Below are 15845 nucleotides of genomic sequence, written 5' to 3'. Positions count from 1 at the left end.
TGTCCCGACGATAATATGAAAATGATAATACAATAGTAATAATAACGAGAATAATGATAATTATGACAATACTAATAAGAATAATGATATTAGGCCACGCTAAGACAAGTTGCAATAACCCAGCAGATATCGGAGTGCTCTGCCGCCTCGCTCGCAGACAGACACGTAATCTTTGTGTGGGCGATGCAGGGAAGACGCTGCGCAGGTGGGTGGAACAACAACGGGGCAATAATAACAATAATAATCATAGTAATAAATGATAAAAGGTAATAATAGTAATAAAAGCGACGATAATAACGAGGGACTCTTTAGACTATCGGTAATATAATGTGCGTGTTGAAATAGCTAATTATAAATGGTGCATGGTAAGTCAAAGGAGACGAAGAGAAAAATGGGAACACAAAATGAATATGAAGATGAGAGACGCAGCGAAAGGAAGAGGAGAATTTTTGGATCCACGAATGTCATAAGAGGATTGAGGAAGGAAGATGGAGATGGAGAAGGGAGATAAATCGCACTGAATGAAGGAGAAGAGAGAAATGACGAAAGGAGGTAAGAGCGACTGTGATAAAGGAGGAAGTAAGGAAGAGGAAGTAAGAAAGAAGAGAAAAAAAAGGCCAAGGGAATGGAAGCAGGGAAATGGAGGGAAAGAAGAAAGAACGAAATGGGAAAGAAAAATGAAGGTAAGAAGAGGGAGAAAGGAAATAGACAGAATGAATAAAATGGGAAATAATCAGTTAGGAGAAGGAAGGAAATAAGACGGAAGAAAGAAGGAGAAAGGAAAGAAGTGAGGAATGAGGAAGGGAGGAAATAGGAAAGAAGAAGAGTAGGAATGGAGGGAAATAATAAGTTAGGAAGGAGGGAGGAAGGAAATAGGGAGGAAATAGAGAAGGAATAAAGGACAAAGGAAAGAAGGACAAAGGAAAGAAGAAGAATTGAAATGAGGGAAAGAATACGTTAGGAAGGAGGGAGGAAGGAAATAGGAAACAAGAAGAGTTGAAATGAGGGAAAGAATACGTTAGGAAGGAGGGAGGAAGGAAATAGGAAACAAGAAGAGTTGAAAGGAGGGAAAGAATAATTTAGGAAGGAGGGAGGAAGGAAATTGTGAGGAAATGAAGGATAGAGGAAGAAAGATGAAAGGAAGGAAAGAGGGAGAGATAAAGAGGGGAGAAAATATGTATGGAAAGGATAGAAGGAAATAAACACGATGTAGAAAGAAGGAAGCAAGGAAGGAAGGGAAGAATGAAGGAAGAACTAATACTACTGGAGCCAGATTATACTTTGAATCTCTGCAACATCGTCATACGCCGGCCTGGATTCCCTTTCCACCCAACCAGTCCCTTTCCGATCTCCTATTATTATTCTGTTCCTCATGCCCCTGCTCCTTTCTTCCTTCACCTTCCCTTCGTCTTTCAGTTGTATTTTCCTTCACTAGTTTTTCTTTCTATTCCTCAAACCTCTTTTCGTGTATTCCTTCATCTTTCCTTCCGATTTCTGTTTTGTTTTATTTTCCTTCATACTCTCTTCATTCCCCTTCCCTTCCGGTTTCAGTTGTTATATTTTCCTTCTCATAGTTTTTCTTTGTTTTTCTATTCCTCAAACCTCTTCTCAATTTATTCCTTCATCTTTCCTTCCGATTTCTGTTTTGTTTTATTTTCCTTCATACTCTCTTCATTCCCCTTCCCTTCCGGTTTCAGTTGTTGTATTTTCCTTCACATAGTTTTTCTTTGTTTTTCTATTCCTCAAACCTCTTCTCAATTTATTCCTTCACCTTTCCTTCTGATTTCTGTTTTGTTATATTTTCCTTCATAAACGCCTTACACTATTTCATCTCCGTTTTCCTTTGTTAACGTATTCTTCACATCTCTCTTTATTTCTCTCTATACCTTTCCTTTTGGTTTAAATTTTGGTTTATATTCCTTCATGCACACTTTATAATACTTCTTTCCGTTCTCCTTTGTTATCCTGTTCCTTATCTCTTCTTATTTCTTCTTTCACCTTTCCTTTCGGTTTCAACTCTATAGTAATTCATGCACCGTTTAGAATTCTTCCTTTATCATCTTTGCAGGAGCAGCGCTAGAGTGGGCTTCTTTTATACCCTCGTTTTTGCCCTTGAGCTGCCTCCTTGATAAGAGAAAAACGTTCCTTGCTATCCGTTTTCCACTACCTCATTTCTCTTCACAATAAAACCTCCTCCTCTTTACCTTGTTCATCTCTTCTTTCATTTCTCCCTCTCCTCTTTCCTGCCTCAATTTCAGCGCTTCTTAAATTTCCATTGTACCACTTTCTCTTCTCTCCTCCCTCTGTTTTGTATCTCCTCCTTTCCCTCCATGATATTACCTGTTCTTTCTGTCCTCCACCCCATCTGTTTTTCACTCACCACTCATCCTTCTCCTCTCGTTTCTACAATCCTTTTTCTCTATTTCAATCCTCCGTCAGACGAGTCGTATTTCTCCTTCACTCGTTGTCTTTTCTTTCTTCTTACATCTTCTCCATCCACCTCCTCGTTCCGTTATCAGTTCACAGTTTTCAATCTTATCCTACTCAATGCTATCCTGACATCCTCTCCCTCCATCCCTACTCCTTTTACGACTTTCCTCCCTTTCCTCTTTCCTCCCTCCTTCTCTTCCCCCCCCTCCCTCCGTAGCCCGCCATATTTCCCATTTTTCCCTTATTTCTACTTTCCATTTTTTTCCTAACACTCCCTATTTTCTTTTCTTTACTATCACTTTCCACTTTCCCTTCTTGTATCACGCCCTAGTTCTTCCTTCCTTTCCTCCTCTCCTTCCACCCTTCCTGCTTCTAACCCACTCTTTCCTTCTCCGTTTCCTTTCTTATTTATTCCTCCCTTCTTTCTTCTCACACTTATTCCTTCTCTTGTTTTTACCCTTATCTTCCCTTTTTTCCAACCTCTCCTTTTTCCCTCCTTCCTTCCTTTCCTCTGTCTAAGAGTTACCATTCATACAAGGCTTTAATTTGGTCTTATTTTGTAACTTGGACACACCGGAGCCACATGATAATTACTCTTCACCTGTCCAGCATCGCATTACTATATAAGACACAAGAATCACACGATGCGTCACCGGTTCACGTTACCTGTCCAACGAAGGGAAGAAACTGGAAGACATTCAAAACTTTTTTTCTGATATTTTTCTTATGTAAATTATTCAATGACGCCATTATGCAAATAGAAAATGGGAAACTGTTGCCATTCGTCGCCATATGATATGAATAGTAAATAAATAAGTAGTGGATGTTTTCTTATATATGGATTTGTGTTATTTCAAAGTTTATATATACTTGTGATAGAACCGAAGGTGGAATACTGCTCCTCCTGCCCTATACGTATGTTTGTTGTGATTCTGTCAAGTGTGTGTGTGTGTGTGTGTGTGTGTGTGTGTGTGTGACTACAGTATCTAAGTGTATGTTAGCGGTAACTGGTAACTTTCCTTCTCTTTTTTCCTTATTTTCCTCTTTTTCCGTGCTTTCCACTCTCCATTTTTTTTTAACACACGCTACTCCTTTAATCTGCCCCTTTTTCCACTGTCCTTTATCACATCCAATTCCTTCTGTCTGGCCTCCCTTCCTTCCACACTTCTTACAATTCACTCAGTCTTTCTTTCCTCCCGTCTTTTCACTCCGCCTCTCCTAGATCCTGGAAACAGTCACAGTGAGTGTGTCTTTTTTCTTCACTGTTTATGCTCGTAATGCGATAAATATGTTGATGAGGCTCACGATGACGGCCAAGCCATTATAATACAAGGTCTGCTCTCTCAGGGGGCCGGGACGTCGTGTTCTCCTTATCGCTCGGCTTTCATTGGTTCTGCGCCAGTTACTCTGAGCCGATACTAAACTACGCATGATGTTTAGGAGTACTGAACCCATCATCTTCAAGACACACAACCGCATATCATAAACATACGGCAATACATAAAACAGAGGATTACGATAATTCTAGAAAACAAAAACGTGTGTAAACTTTCTCTTCCTTACTTCAAACTCACTACAATGTCCTTGAGTTAGCTGCAGAATTTTGGATCAGCGGACTGTTCTGCTTCTGATGGTATAAGACACCTAACAGTACAAAAATATCCAGGTGGTGAAAATTGGCGGGAGCATGAGCCTGGCGGCCTGAGGGTAAGCGACGTGCTGCGGCTGAGGCCAGATTTTTCAAACGACGTATTAGTGTTTATTGACTGGTTATTGGCTGGTTTGGCTTTTTGATTCCAGATTTTGGGGCGGAGTTATTCAAGTGTTGGATTTCACAGCTCGCTCGACATATTCCAAACTCAGCCGCATGACATGATATGAAAAACTCAATAAAACCAACTGGCCACGCCTTGACCCGGTAGCAGCGACGGGCCAAATTTGTGGCTTTATCGTGTAGCAGCGATGGGCCAAATTTGTGCCATGATATAAACCCCCCAAAATAGATGATGCATAAACTGATCACAAATGCTTTGATATATATTATGAGATGGTTTGTGTGAGTGATGATTTTTTCTCATTTTTCTCGCTTAGAGGGACCATTAAGAAACATGATCCCCGCTGTTACTGGGTTGAAAAACGGGTCAAAAAGACAAGCCAATCCCATTTTTGTCGATGAAGACTGATACGACGTTAAAAAAAAATCTGGCGTGAGGGATGAAGTGAGCATGTCGTGACGGCCTTTGTCCCTCTACTCTTACCTACTCAAACCTACCAGCGAGAGAACCTTGTGTTGCAATGACCTTAATGGCATTCACATGTAGTGTGTATATCGTTCATTCGTCTGATCACGTACTGAACTCGCGCCAGCTAGTACGTACCTTGGTGTGTGTGTGTGTGTGTGTGTGTGTGTGTGTGTGTGTGTGTGTGTGTGTGTTAATCTACTTTCTCTCATTATTCCAGTTTATTCCCGGAGGATGGGAGCTGAGAATACGAAACTCATAATTGGTCTCCCACAACCTTACTGTTTGCTTATTTCAACACTGTACTTTCCCTTAGGTTATGTAACATAGTATGAGAGAGAGAGAGAGAGAGAGAGAGAAGCTCCTCCCATGTCTATTGTTCCCCCATTAACGTAATGCTGAAGAAGGCAGTAAACGTCAGCAGTGAACGCCGAGGCAGTCCTTTCCGTAGCCCTTACACGTCCCATTACAGCGCCAGTGGGCAGGCTACTGAGTGCCGGCGGGTTAGGAGCACCGGGGCCTCGAGTCAGTTGAGGTCGTGTGGCCAGCTGGCGTGTGTCCTTCCGAGCAGCTGTGTCGCCCTACACGCCCGTAATGGCCCACTCGTTACCTCAAACCGGTGTATGAGTGGCCCAGTGACGTGCCCCAGCCCTAAGCTTCGCCTTCAGAAGACTTTAGTATATGGTAGTTCATTAGGGAAAGTTGTGACACGTTTGACGGTATTTGTTGACGGCGGTAGATGTGAGTATGTGACAGATTAAACGGTAGGTTGCTGCGGGTGATCGATAAAAGTAGGCGATTATAAGTAAGTTGTAGTAGGTGAAAGTTGATCAGACAATAAATTGGTGTAGGCGATAGTATGCAAATATTGTGTGGTTGGAATCAGTAAACAAGTGATAGTAAAATATTGAGGGTGACAGTAAATTGTGGATGACAGTAAATAATAATTGTAGACGGTTGCAGTTAATTGTAGGCGACAGTAAATAATAATTGTAGACGGTTGCAGTTAATGTAGGCGACAGTAAATTATGAGGATAAGGTAGGTAACGTTGTAAGCATACGCTATTGCTGCGCGTGGCGGCGGTGCTCATCTCCGTTCCGTTGTTCGTTTCAGTCTGCGGTGGGAGAGAATCCATTAACCTCACACAGGGTTTCCACAGTTTACCTTCTCCAGGTTCCCCAGTTACCTATTTATCGACCGGCCCGAGAGGAAGGATGAACAGCTGGGTGGGCTGCACGCCGATTGCCCAGGCCGGGGTTTGAACCAAGGTCCGCAGATTCGTAGATAGGAAAGCTAACCACTGCGCCGCAAAGGAACAGTAAGTTATAGGTGACAGCAAATTATAGAAGGTTGTCATAAATTAGAAAGTAAGTTGTATTAAGTGACAGTAGATAAAAATATCGGTCTTTCTTGGCGAAGAAACACAGAAACAATGTCTTCTTGGCAAAGCAAAACTATCGAAATTTTTCGTATCCGGTAAAGCCATCAACAATGTTCGTGGCAGCGTTTTCCCTTAATTTACGTAATGTATTGTGTCAAGTTATCCAAATGCTCTAATTATGCTGCATAATTAGCTTAATAGAAATGTAAGTACTATTTCTTACTGAAATAAGAATAAATGTGTCTTAGAAAAAAAAATATCAGATGTGAAAACACAAGCGAAGAATTGTCAAAGACTTTAGTGATGAAGGAAATTGGATTTAATTACGTGTTCGTAGAATTAATTGCCGCGCTAATGAGTTTTCTCAGTAAAGCAACGTCTGAAAGTAATGCTTTCACCTGCTCGAATCACCATTTGTCACAGGTCTGGGAGGCAATGCGTGAGGCGGTGATAGTTTCCGTTCGTCAGGCCGCCGGTGCAGGCACAAAGAAAACAGAGAATATGTATCGTTTTTCTCTAGAGTACATGGTGATAAGAAGCATAAAGTTTTCAAATCCTAGTCAATCTCAGAGACTTTGAAGGATGAAAAGGATCCAGTAACACTAATTGCGAATGCCTGGAAGCAGAGAGGCGGCTGCGACGGAAAAGAAATATGTTTATCAGCGTCACTGTGAAGCTCGTCACGCGGCACACACAGGGCAGGGAAACCAATTCTCTCTCTCTCTCTCTCTCTCTCTCTCTCTCTCTCTCTCTCTCTCTCTCTCACACACACACACACACACACACACACACACACACACACACACACACACACACACACACACACACACACACACACACACACATCCATGCATCCCTCCCCACTCCAGCCACCAGCACTTTTCAGTCCACAAAGCCCGGAGTACAAGAATTTTTCCCTCCTGTCCAGCGCTCAGGGAAGAGGCCATTGGGCAGGTGGTGCTCCTCCCTCGCTTGGCCCAAGACCGTACACGCTGGATGGACGGTTTTTCGAGCACGTTTTCCCGCCATCGGTTCTCCCCCTCGATGCAATTTAATGGGTGATTCGACTCCATGAAGCTGCCGTGGGTCCTCCTCCTGATGCCTGGATTGGTTGGGAGGAAGGTGAAGGGAACGTGAAGGGATGGGGAAGGGGAAAGGGTTGGAGGGGTCCGTCCATGCAGGCTCCTGGCAATATCTCTTCCATTTTTCTTTTTAATCCCAGCGTTTTTTTCCCTTTATTCCGCCGCCATGGAGATTGATGTGGAGAAAAGTAAGGAAAGGGAACGAGTGATGGAGAGATGAAAGGATGAATGAATAGATGAACGGGATGGGGGTTTTGTTATATATCCCTTTTTTCATGTATGAATTTTTAGCTTGTTTTATTATCCACTGTGTCATGCTCAGACTAAGACTGGTATGTGGCGCAGCGGTGGAGTGGGAATTGGTATACGGAGCGATGGATGAGTTAGGACACTGGACAATTTTTTCCTATATGACTGCTGCGTTTTCACAATTTTTTTTTATCCGTTGTCCGCATATACAAAACATTCCATCAAAGAAAGGTAGAAGTTAGGAAAGCATAGACTCGTGGGTAAACTGGACTGACCTTTGAGTAGATGATTGGGCAGCTATTTTTCTGTTTGAGTGTTGCGTTTTCATTACTTTTGTCTTTTTTCTATAGTCCGCATATACGAAGCACTCCGTAAAATAAAGCTAGGAGATGATAAAGGTTAGACTCATGGGTAAACAGGGCGTGGGGGGCTATATTTTAGTTGCTCTCAAATGTCGCGAGTTTTTTCCTGCCTGTGTAGCGAGACATAAGCCAATTATACGTGACCTTCTCGTGCGTAAGGATCAAAGGTGTGGAGGAGATGACAAGGAAGATGCCAGCGCTGCTCTGTTCGGTGACTGGAGAACTGGCAGGTGGATGGTTGGTGGTCAGTCGCTCGGTCATTCCAGCATCAGTTTCAATCAGTCGGTCGATCAGTCACCTGGTAATCGAGTTTGTCAGCCACGTGGCGGGTCTGTCAGCTAGCTAGTCAGTTATTCAGGCCAGCAGGAAACTCACTGGTGATATTCGAGGAAGACAAAACGGAACACGAGTCTCATGGGAAGTCGCATGATCTTTTCTTAAGCTTCTTTGCCTCATTTTAGTTCGCTTTGTGTCTGCAGCGGCGGCACGGAGTGAGAATAAGTCAAGACAAAGGTAGGACGACAAAGAGGCAGAAGCGAGGTGCAGAAAATTTGTGGCAAGAGAAGGAGAGGCGAGAAGGCGAGAGAAGAAGAGAGAATTAGACGAAAAAGACAAGATAAGGAGAGGTAAATGCGAGACAAGAGGGCAAAGGGTTAGGTGACCCGAGTAAATGAGAGGAAAGAGGAAAAAAAGGAGATGAATATAAATGAAACTGCGAGGCGAGAAGAGGAAGAGGGGGAAGAAGCAAGACCGGGAGATGGAAAGCTACAGCGAAAAGAGGAATATAGATGAAAAGGTGAGGCGAGAATTGGATAAGGGAGAGAAAGCAAGACAGAGAAAGAGAAAACCAAACGAGGAGAGGAAAATGGATGAAAAGTTTAGTCGAGAGGAGGAAAAGGGAGGAAAAGCAAAACCGGGAAATAGAAAGTTAAATGAGAGACAAAGGGAGAAAAAGCAATACCGGAAAATGGAGAGCAAAAACAAGGAAAAGGAAAATAGAGAAAAAAACTATCAGGGAATGGAAAGCAAAAACAAGGAGAAGGAAAATAGAGAAAAAAGCAATACCGGGAAATGGAAAGCAAAAACAAGGAAAAGGAAAATAGAGAAAAAAAAACAAGGCGAGGAAAAGGGAGGAAAAGCAGTTTCGAGAATTGAACCGCCAAAACCAGTGGAGGAAAAGGGAGAAAAAATAAAAACCGAAAAATGGAAAGCCAAAACGAGGGAAGTAAAAGGCAGAATCGAGGCCGGCGGAGAACGAGGCGCAACACCACATATCCTTCCCTGCAAACGGCCGAGAAACACGCCATAAACGAGCCCGAAACACCCTTATTAACTCCTCCATCAAGGGCGTCACAGAGCTGTTAACACGCGCCGGAGCCTCCTGGAATCTGCTTGGCTCTCCTCCCTCCCCTTGACGCTGCCGGAACACGAGCTACTCGGCCTCTTACTAATATTCACCTCCTGTGCCTGGCTCCTGTGTCACGTTTACTGGACTTGTTTCGCTACTTTCGTAATTGAAGTTTGTATTGCAGGGAGCCTTTATAGTGTACTGGCCCCTGGTGTTACGTACTTCGAGTTTATGTATCGTTTGTTTATGTTCATGGGGTAATCTGGGACAGGTAAACTGTGGCTCCCGGGTATTCCAGTGTCCCTGTGTCGGGGTAATGGCTTCTTTCTCTCTAATGGCCAACGGGAGGGAGATGAACGGCGTCGCCACGTGAAGCTATAATGTGTACTCCCAACTTTACCTGACCTATTGTTTTCACTGGGTTTGTGTTAATGTACCAAATCACGGTGTTACTGGGAGTTTGTGAGGAGTACTGAGTCACTGGTGTTAATTACTAGGAGTGGAAAATACTAGGTCCCTGTGTTGCTGATGGTCTGTGTAACGTCCTTGGTTTTGATGTTATTTTTAGGAGTTTGTGTAGGTTCTGTTGTTACTAGAAATGTGCCACAGGGAGTTGATATTTTTTTTACAGCAAAAGAAGGAAATAAAGAGCAAAAGCAAAATACAGAAAAGCCCGCCGAGTGACCTGTACGGGAAAAATTGTGTTACCTGTACTGGGATTCTGTGTTGCATGTACTGAAAATTTGTCCTACTGCGCCTGTGTTCTAGGTTATGAGACATTGTGTTACGTTTACCGGGAATCCGTGTTATATTGCTGGCCTGTGTCGTACGTGCAGCGCGAGATGTTACTTGTACGGGAAAAATTGTGTTACCTGTACTGGGATTCTGTGTTGCATGTACTGAAAATGTGTCCTACTGCGCCTGTGTTCTAGGTTAGGAGACATTGTGTTATGTATGCCGGGACTCCGTGTTATGTTGCTGGCCTGTGTCGTACGTGTAGCTTAAGATGTTACCTGGTCTTGGATTTTTTTCTAAACCTGGTTACGAAAGAGAACATGGCGTGACGTTTTCCAGACCCGTCCTCTGTATACTGGGTTAGTGTTATCTGAAGCTCGTGTAGTATACCTGGTGGACGATGTATTCTGAGAGTTTGCTTCTTTTCAGACTTGTGCTGCATTTTCCCGGTCTGATCTCTGTATGCTGGGTCTGTGTTGCTTGGGTCAGATCTACGTTGTTGACTGAAAAATTGTGTTTTTTTTCGGATGTTTTGGTTACGAAAGGGAATAGTGAGTTAGGTTTTCCAGGCCTTTTCCATATATACCGAACTGTTTTTTTTTACAGCAAAGGAGACAGTTCAAGGGCGTAAACAAAAATAAAACAATAATGAAAAAAAAATAACCAGCCCACTACTTACTGCTCCTGAATAGAGTACAGAGGAGTGGCCAAAAAGAGAGATCAATTTCGGGAGGAGAGGTGTCCTGATACCCTCTGATACTAGGTCTGTGTTACAATGATAGTGTTGCCTACTACTAATCCGTGCATTTTTCTCGACGTCTGAGATACGAAAAGGAGTGTTGTTATTGTTTCAGGCCTTTCTCAATATACTGGGTCCCTGTTTTACTTACCGGCCGTAGGAGCAGCGAGGTCGATCCCCTGCCACCCACTTACCCACCAGCAGTTAACCGGATTACAGAACAACCAATAAAGCCCCACACAGCCAGGGAGCACGGGGAAGGGAAGGCATAATTGACATCTCCATTCAGTCTGTCTTTTTCCGGAAGATCTCTCTCTCTCCTCCCTCTCCTCTCTCCCTCTGTCTCACTCCTGCCTTCCATCCCTCCCTCCTTTCTCCCCTTCCCTCTCTCTCTCTTTGTCTGCAGCCTTAGTCATTTAGCTGCTTTCTCTTGTTATCCTTCTCCCGCTTTCCATTCCTCTCGCTTTCTCGCTCCTCGCCTCCGTCCTTTCTTCGCTGACTTCCGCTTTGCCGGCAAGTTCGTTTAATCTTTTCTTGCATTTTCATCCTATTATTTTTCTTCTTGCTCCTCTTTACTTTTTTTCTTCCTCGCTGTTTTATTTTCTTTTTTCTCTGTAACATTCTCTTCTTTCCTCCATTCTTCTTGTGTCCTTAATTTACCTTCCTTCTTCTCTGTAGTCAATTCTTTTATCTCCTTCCTTCATTCCTGCCTCTGCTCCTCTTGCTTTAACTCTCCTTGCTCTTTTGCCTCACGTTCTGTTATCCATTTTTCCTCTTTTCTTTTTCTTATTCCTTATTTCGGGTCTGTCGGTGTTTGTTCTCTTTTATTTGTCTTTCCATTCTTTTTCTCTAGTTTCCTGAGTCTTTCTCAGCATTCCTCCTCTGTATTCTTCTTCTTCTTCTTCTTCTTCTTGTTCTTCTCCTTCTCCTTCTTTTTCTTCTCCTTCTCCTTCTTCTTCTTCTTCTTCTTCTTCTTCTTCTTCTTCTTCTCCTTCTTCTCCTTCTCCTTCTCCTTCTCCTTCTCCTCCTTCTTCTTCTTCTTCCATCTGGTACCTTGTCACCTGTCTTTCACGTCGTCTCAGTTTACCTTACCCTGCGTCTTTTCACCTTGCCTCATCTGTCTCGTCGGAGGGTATTCAGGTGAAGGTAAATAAGTCTGACTCTGTATTTGTTTAACCCGATGAAGTATTTTGTAACACTTTAAAAAACCATTGTGCAACGGAAGGAAATGAGAGCTACACAGACTTAAGGAAAATACTGTGTGTGTGTGTGTGTGTGTGTGTGTGTGTGTGTGTGTGTGTGTGTGTGTGTGTATAAACTCTTGCTACGTCGTTTGAGGTGTAATTTGCTTGTCACTAACGTTCTATCGGGTACATTTAAAAGCCGTTAAGGGGACGTTAATTTTATGCGAGTGTCCCTTTTAATGACGTTTTCTGTCGTTGCCTTGAGCGAAAGAAAATGGGTTCTCGGCTTTCTCCTGCGCAGGTATAAAAGACAAAATACTGAAAGAAGGAATGCGAAAGTGCAATGTCTGGGATGTAGGTTAATGACACGGCTTTATAAAGTTAGTGAAGATGGAGATTTCAATTTTCCAAGTAATTTAGCGGCGCCGGGCTGGTTAGTAAGTGTTTTAATGACTTGACTGTCTTAATGACTTAGCGCGCTCCCTTCCTCTCTCTCGCTCTCCCTCGTTCTTTTCCGCATTGTCCTGCCGCGAAACTGTCAGTCCGAGTCGTTGTAAGTTTTCCTTTTTGAAATTGTTTGTGTATTGGTATGTACGGTGGTCGTAACGAGAGAGAGAGAGAGAGAGAGAGAGAGAAGAGAAGAGAAGAGAAGAGAAGAGAAGAGATGAGAAGAGAGACAGTTAGAAACAGACACAAATATAATCACAAGTTTACAGAGAGTTACAGAGTTAGACAGCTTAAGAGTTAGACGGTTAGATTTATAGACAGACACAGACAGAGACACAGGTACAGACAGAGACACAGGCACAGACAGAGACACAGGCACAGACAGAGACACAAACAGTGAGAAACAGAGATACAGACAGACGCAGAGGCACGAGAGAGAGAGAGAGAGAGAGAGAGAGAGAGAGAGAGAGAGACTGGGGGGGGGGGGAGCAGGAAAAGCAAAACCACATGGAAAAATCAACACACTAAGAGCCTACCCCTTCCTTTCTGTGGAGAGAGAGAGAGAGAGAGAGAGAGAGAGAGAGGCAGCGCTCACAGACTCACAAAGCTCCACTATTCCTGGGTCCACACATTCCCACGCAGCATCCCTCCCGCATCTCGCCCGGGATGAAAGGATTAGCCAACTCCTTTTTGGCTCTGGCTTTAAAAGAATAGGAGAGCGTGCGGGGCGAGGAGAGATGGATGGGGAGACGGGGGAGGCGGGTGTGAGTTGGTTTACTGTCTGGCTGGGTGGCTTGCTGGCAGGTCGGTAGGAAGGATGTATAAAGGAGAGAAAAATCGAGCTAGGTCGGCTGGCTGCTCGTGTGCTTAAGTGAAGAAGAAAAATAAGGACGTGGGCAGATGGGCTGGCTAGATGGAGGGGGAAGGGAGAAGAGTTGTGGGAAGCTTGTTGTCAGGCTGAAAAGAAGGTTGAAAGGCAGGAGAGATGTGGCTGAAGTATAAGTGAGCTTGATGACTGTACGACATCCTGGTTGGCTGGCTGGTCGTAGTATGAATTACGAGGTTCAGAGAGGGAATGCGTGTATATGCAGGAGTAAAGAAAACGAAGCGAAATCATTAGGTGTCTTCATAGTTGACTGGATATGTGGGCGGAAAAAGAAAATAGAGAAAAAGGCAGGTAAGTAGACTAGCTGACTGGCTGAATGGCAGTGGAAATGAGAACAGAAGAATGGAAAGAGGGTGGATAGAGACTATTTGGGTGACTGGTTAGCTTGGTGGATGCATGGGGAGAGAGTAATGAGAGGCTTATGAAGAACGAGGAGGGTGGCTGACAAGATGGTAGGGTGAGTGAGTGGGTAGGAGCAGGATAATGGGAAGGAGAGCAGCAAGAAGTGGGATAGGTAGACTGGCGTGGTTGCTTACGTTATAGAAAGGTAGATATGGATGAAATTGCGAGTACCTGGATTGTGGTTGGGCGGGCGGTTGATTAGGCTCAGGGAGGCAGATGTGGAGTTGTGAGACAGGGAATGAGTGAGGAGTTGAGGCAAAGTGATGGAGAGGGAGATAATGAAATTTGGTGAGGAAAGGTGGGAGATAATATGAAAGGCTGAGTAGGCAACGAGAGAGAGAGAGAGAGAAGTGAAGTGAACCAGTGAAGAAAGTCTGGCAAGGAAGTAGCGAAGAAAAAGAGGAGGGAGAAAGAGGAGGAGGAAGAAAGGAAGGAGAGGAAAGAGGGGAGGTAGGGAGGGAAGGTATGGCTGTCGCGACACTATATTGTGGCGGAGGAAAGGAGGTGAGAAAGTTCAATATCCAGAGGGAGGGAGGGAGGCACGGAGGGAAGGGAGAGAGGAAAAGGCAGAAAAAAATGGTTTCGCGGAATAAAAAAAAAGAAAGACAGAATTGGAGAGGGAGATGGAGCGAGTATTTGGATGTGTATATTTGAGGGGAAAACCTGAAGGGAAAATTGAGTCAGTCATTCGTTTCTCTCTCTCTCTCTCTCTCTCTCTCTCTCTCTCTCTCTCTCTCTCTCTCTCTCTCTCTCTCTCTCTCTCTCTCTCTCTCTCTCTCTCTCTCTCTCATTCGTATTGATTTTTTTCTCTCACATTCATATTAAATTACTCATACACATACATACATACATACATACATACATATATATACCTGCATGCATAGATATTTATAAAGACTTACCTGTGAAGAGCAAGGCGAGTAGGTGTAGTAGCCGTGTGACCTCTCCTCGGTGTGTTGCCGGGGAGGTCATCTTGGCAAACCGATGCTCTCCTTTACTTGTGGCCGAGCGAAAAGTGAGTGAGGAACAAACACTTTTTTTTCCTTCCTCTCTTGATCAGGTTCACTCAGCACATCTTTTACTTCACTGTCATCATCATCATTTCGCTCTACTGTTTGTTTTGTTTTTCCTGTCTTTATTTTCCATTAATCTGATACTTTTTCACGTCCATCTGTTAGGTGTTTCTTTCACTCTTTTATATATATTTTTTGTGTCTTTTCCTTCCTCTCTTGATCAGGTCCACTCAGCACATCTTTTACTTTATTGTCATCATCATTTTGTTCTACTGTTTGTTTTGTTTTTTCTGTCTTTATTTTTCATTAATTTGATACTTTTTCACGTCCATTTATTAGGTGTCTCTTTCACTCCTTTATACTTTTTTTGTGTCTGCTACTTTAGATTTTTTTTTATTTGCATTTAAACCTCTTTGTCTGCCTTTTTCACTTGTTATATTTCCCTTTTTTTCACTTGATTCGTCTTTCATATATACCTTTCCCTTTCACTTCCCTTCTGTTGTGTGATATTTTTATATATACCAATTATTATAGTTCGTGTTTTTATTGATAACTGAATATTTCCATGTTAGGTTTTGCCAAGAATAGTTTTCTTATGTTCCTATATTAGTTGCAGCTGTCTTCACTAATTTCAACAACAAGGGGGGTGTCTTAATTGTCTCCTTTGTTTATTCCATTCCCGTGGGCAGTCAGCTTAACTTTACCCTGTATTTAAGAGCTTTAGTGTGGAGCAAAATGAATTCCACGTTGTCGCCGCCGCCGTCACTTCCTGCCAATAAATTCTCTCCTGTTTTGTACCTTTTTCAGACTTTTTCCCCCGTTTCCATTTTTCTCTGCCGTTCAAAAAGTTGCCGTTTTATGGGCTTCGCAGAAATTCGAAACTGTTCGCTGGATGTCCTACTATCTGTGTGTGTGTGTGTGTGTGTGTGTGTGTGTGTGTGTGTGTGTGTGTGTGTGTGTGTGTGTGTGTGTGTGTGTGTGTGTGTGTGTGTGTGGGCGTGTGTGTATTAAAGACTAATTAACAGTGACGTACGTAAACACACACACACACACACACACACACACACACACACACACACACTAACTTCACCCTCCCCTCCTCCCCACCACACACAAGAATCTCGGACGGATGATTAACTTTAAATGAAAATGTAAGTGTGCGCGCGTCGATGATATTACTAAGAAGTCGCAGATAATAAACTCCCTTCTTAGAAATGCAAATAAAGGAGCGCCGTGACCTCGGGCGCCGCATTATTAAACTTGCCAGAAAGACTTTGCACTTTTCTTCACTCGCTTTTTTTTTCTTCATATTTACATACTCCCAAAATGTGCACACTTCATTACGG

This window comes from Eriocheir sinensis, chromosome 38, assembly GCF_024679095.1.
Source record: "Eriocheir sinensis breed Jianghai 21 chromosome 38, ASM2467909v1, whole genome shotgun sequence".
NCBI classification, from domain to species: domain Eukaryota; kingdom Metazoa; phylum Arthropoda; class Malacostraca; order Decapoda; family Varunidae; genus Eriocheir; species Eriocheir sinensis.
Note: the sequence above shows the minus strand (reverse complement) of the source record.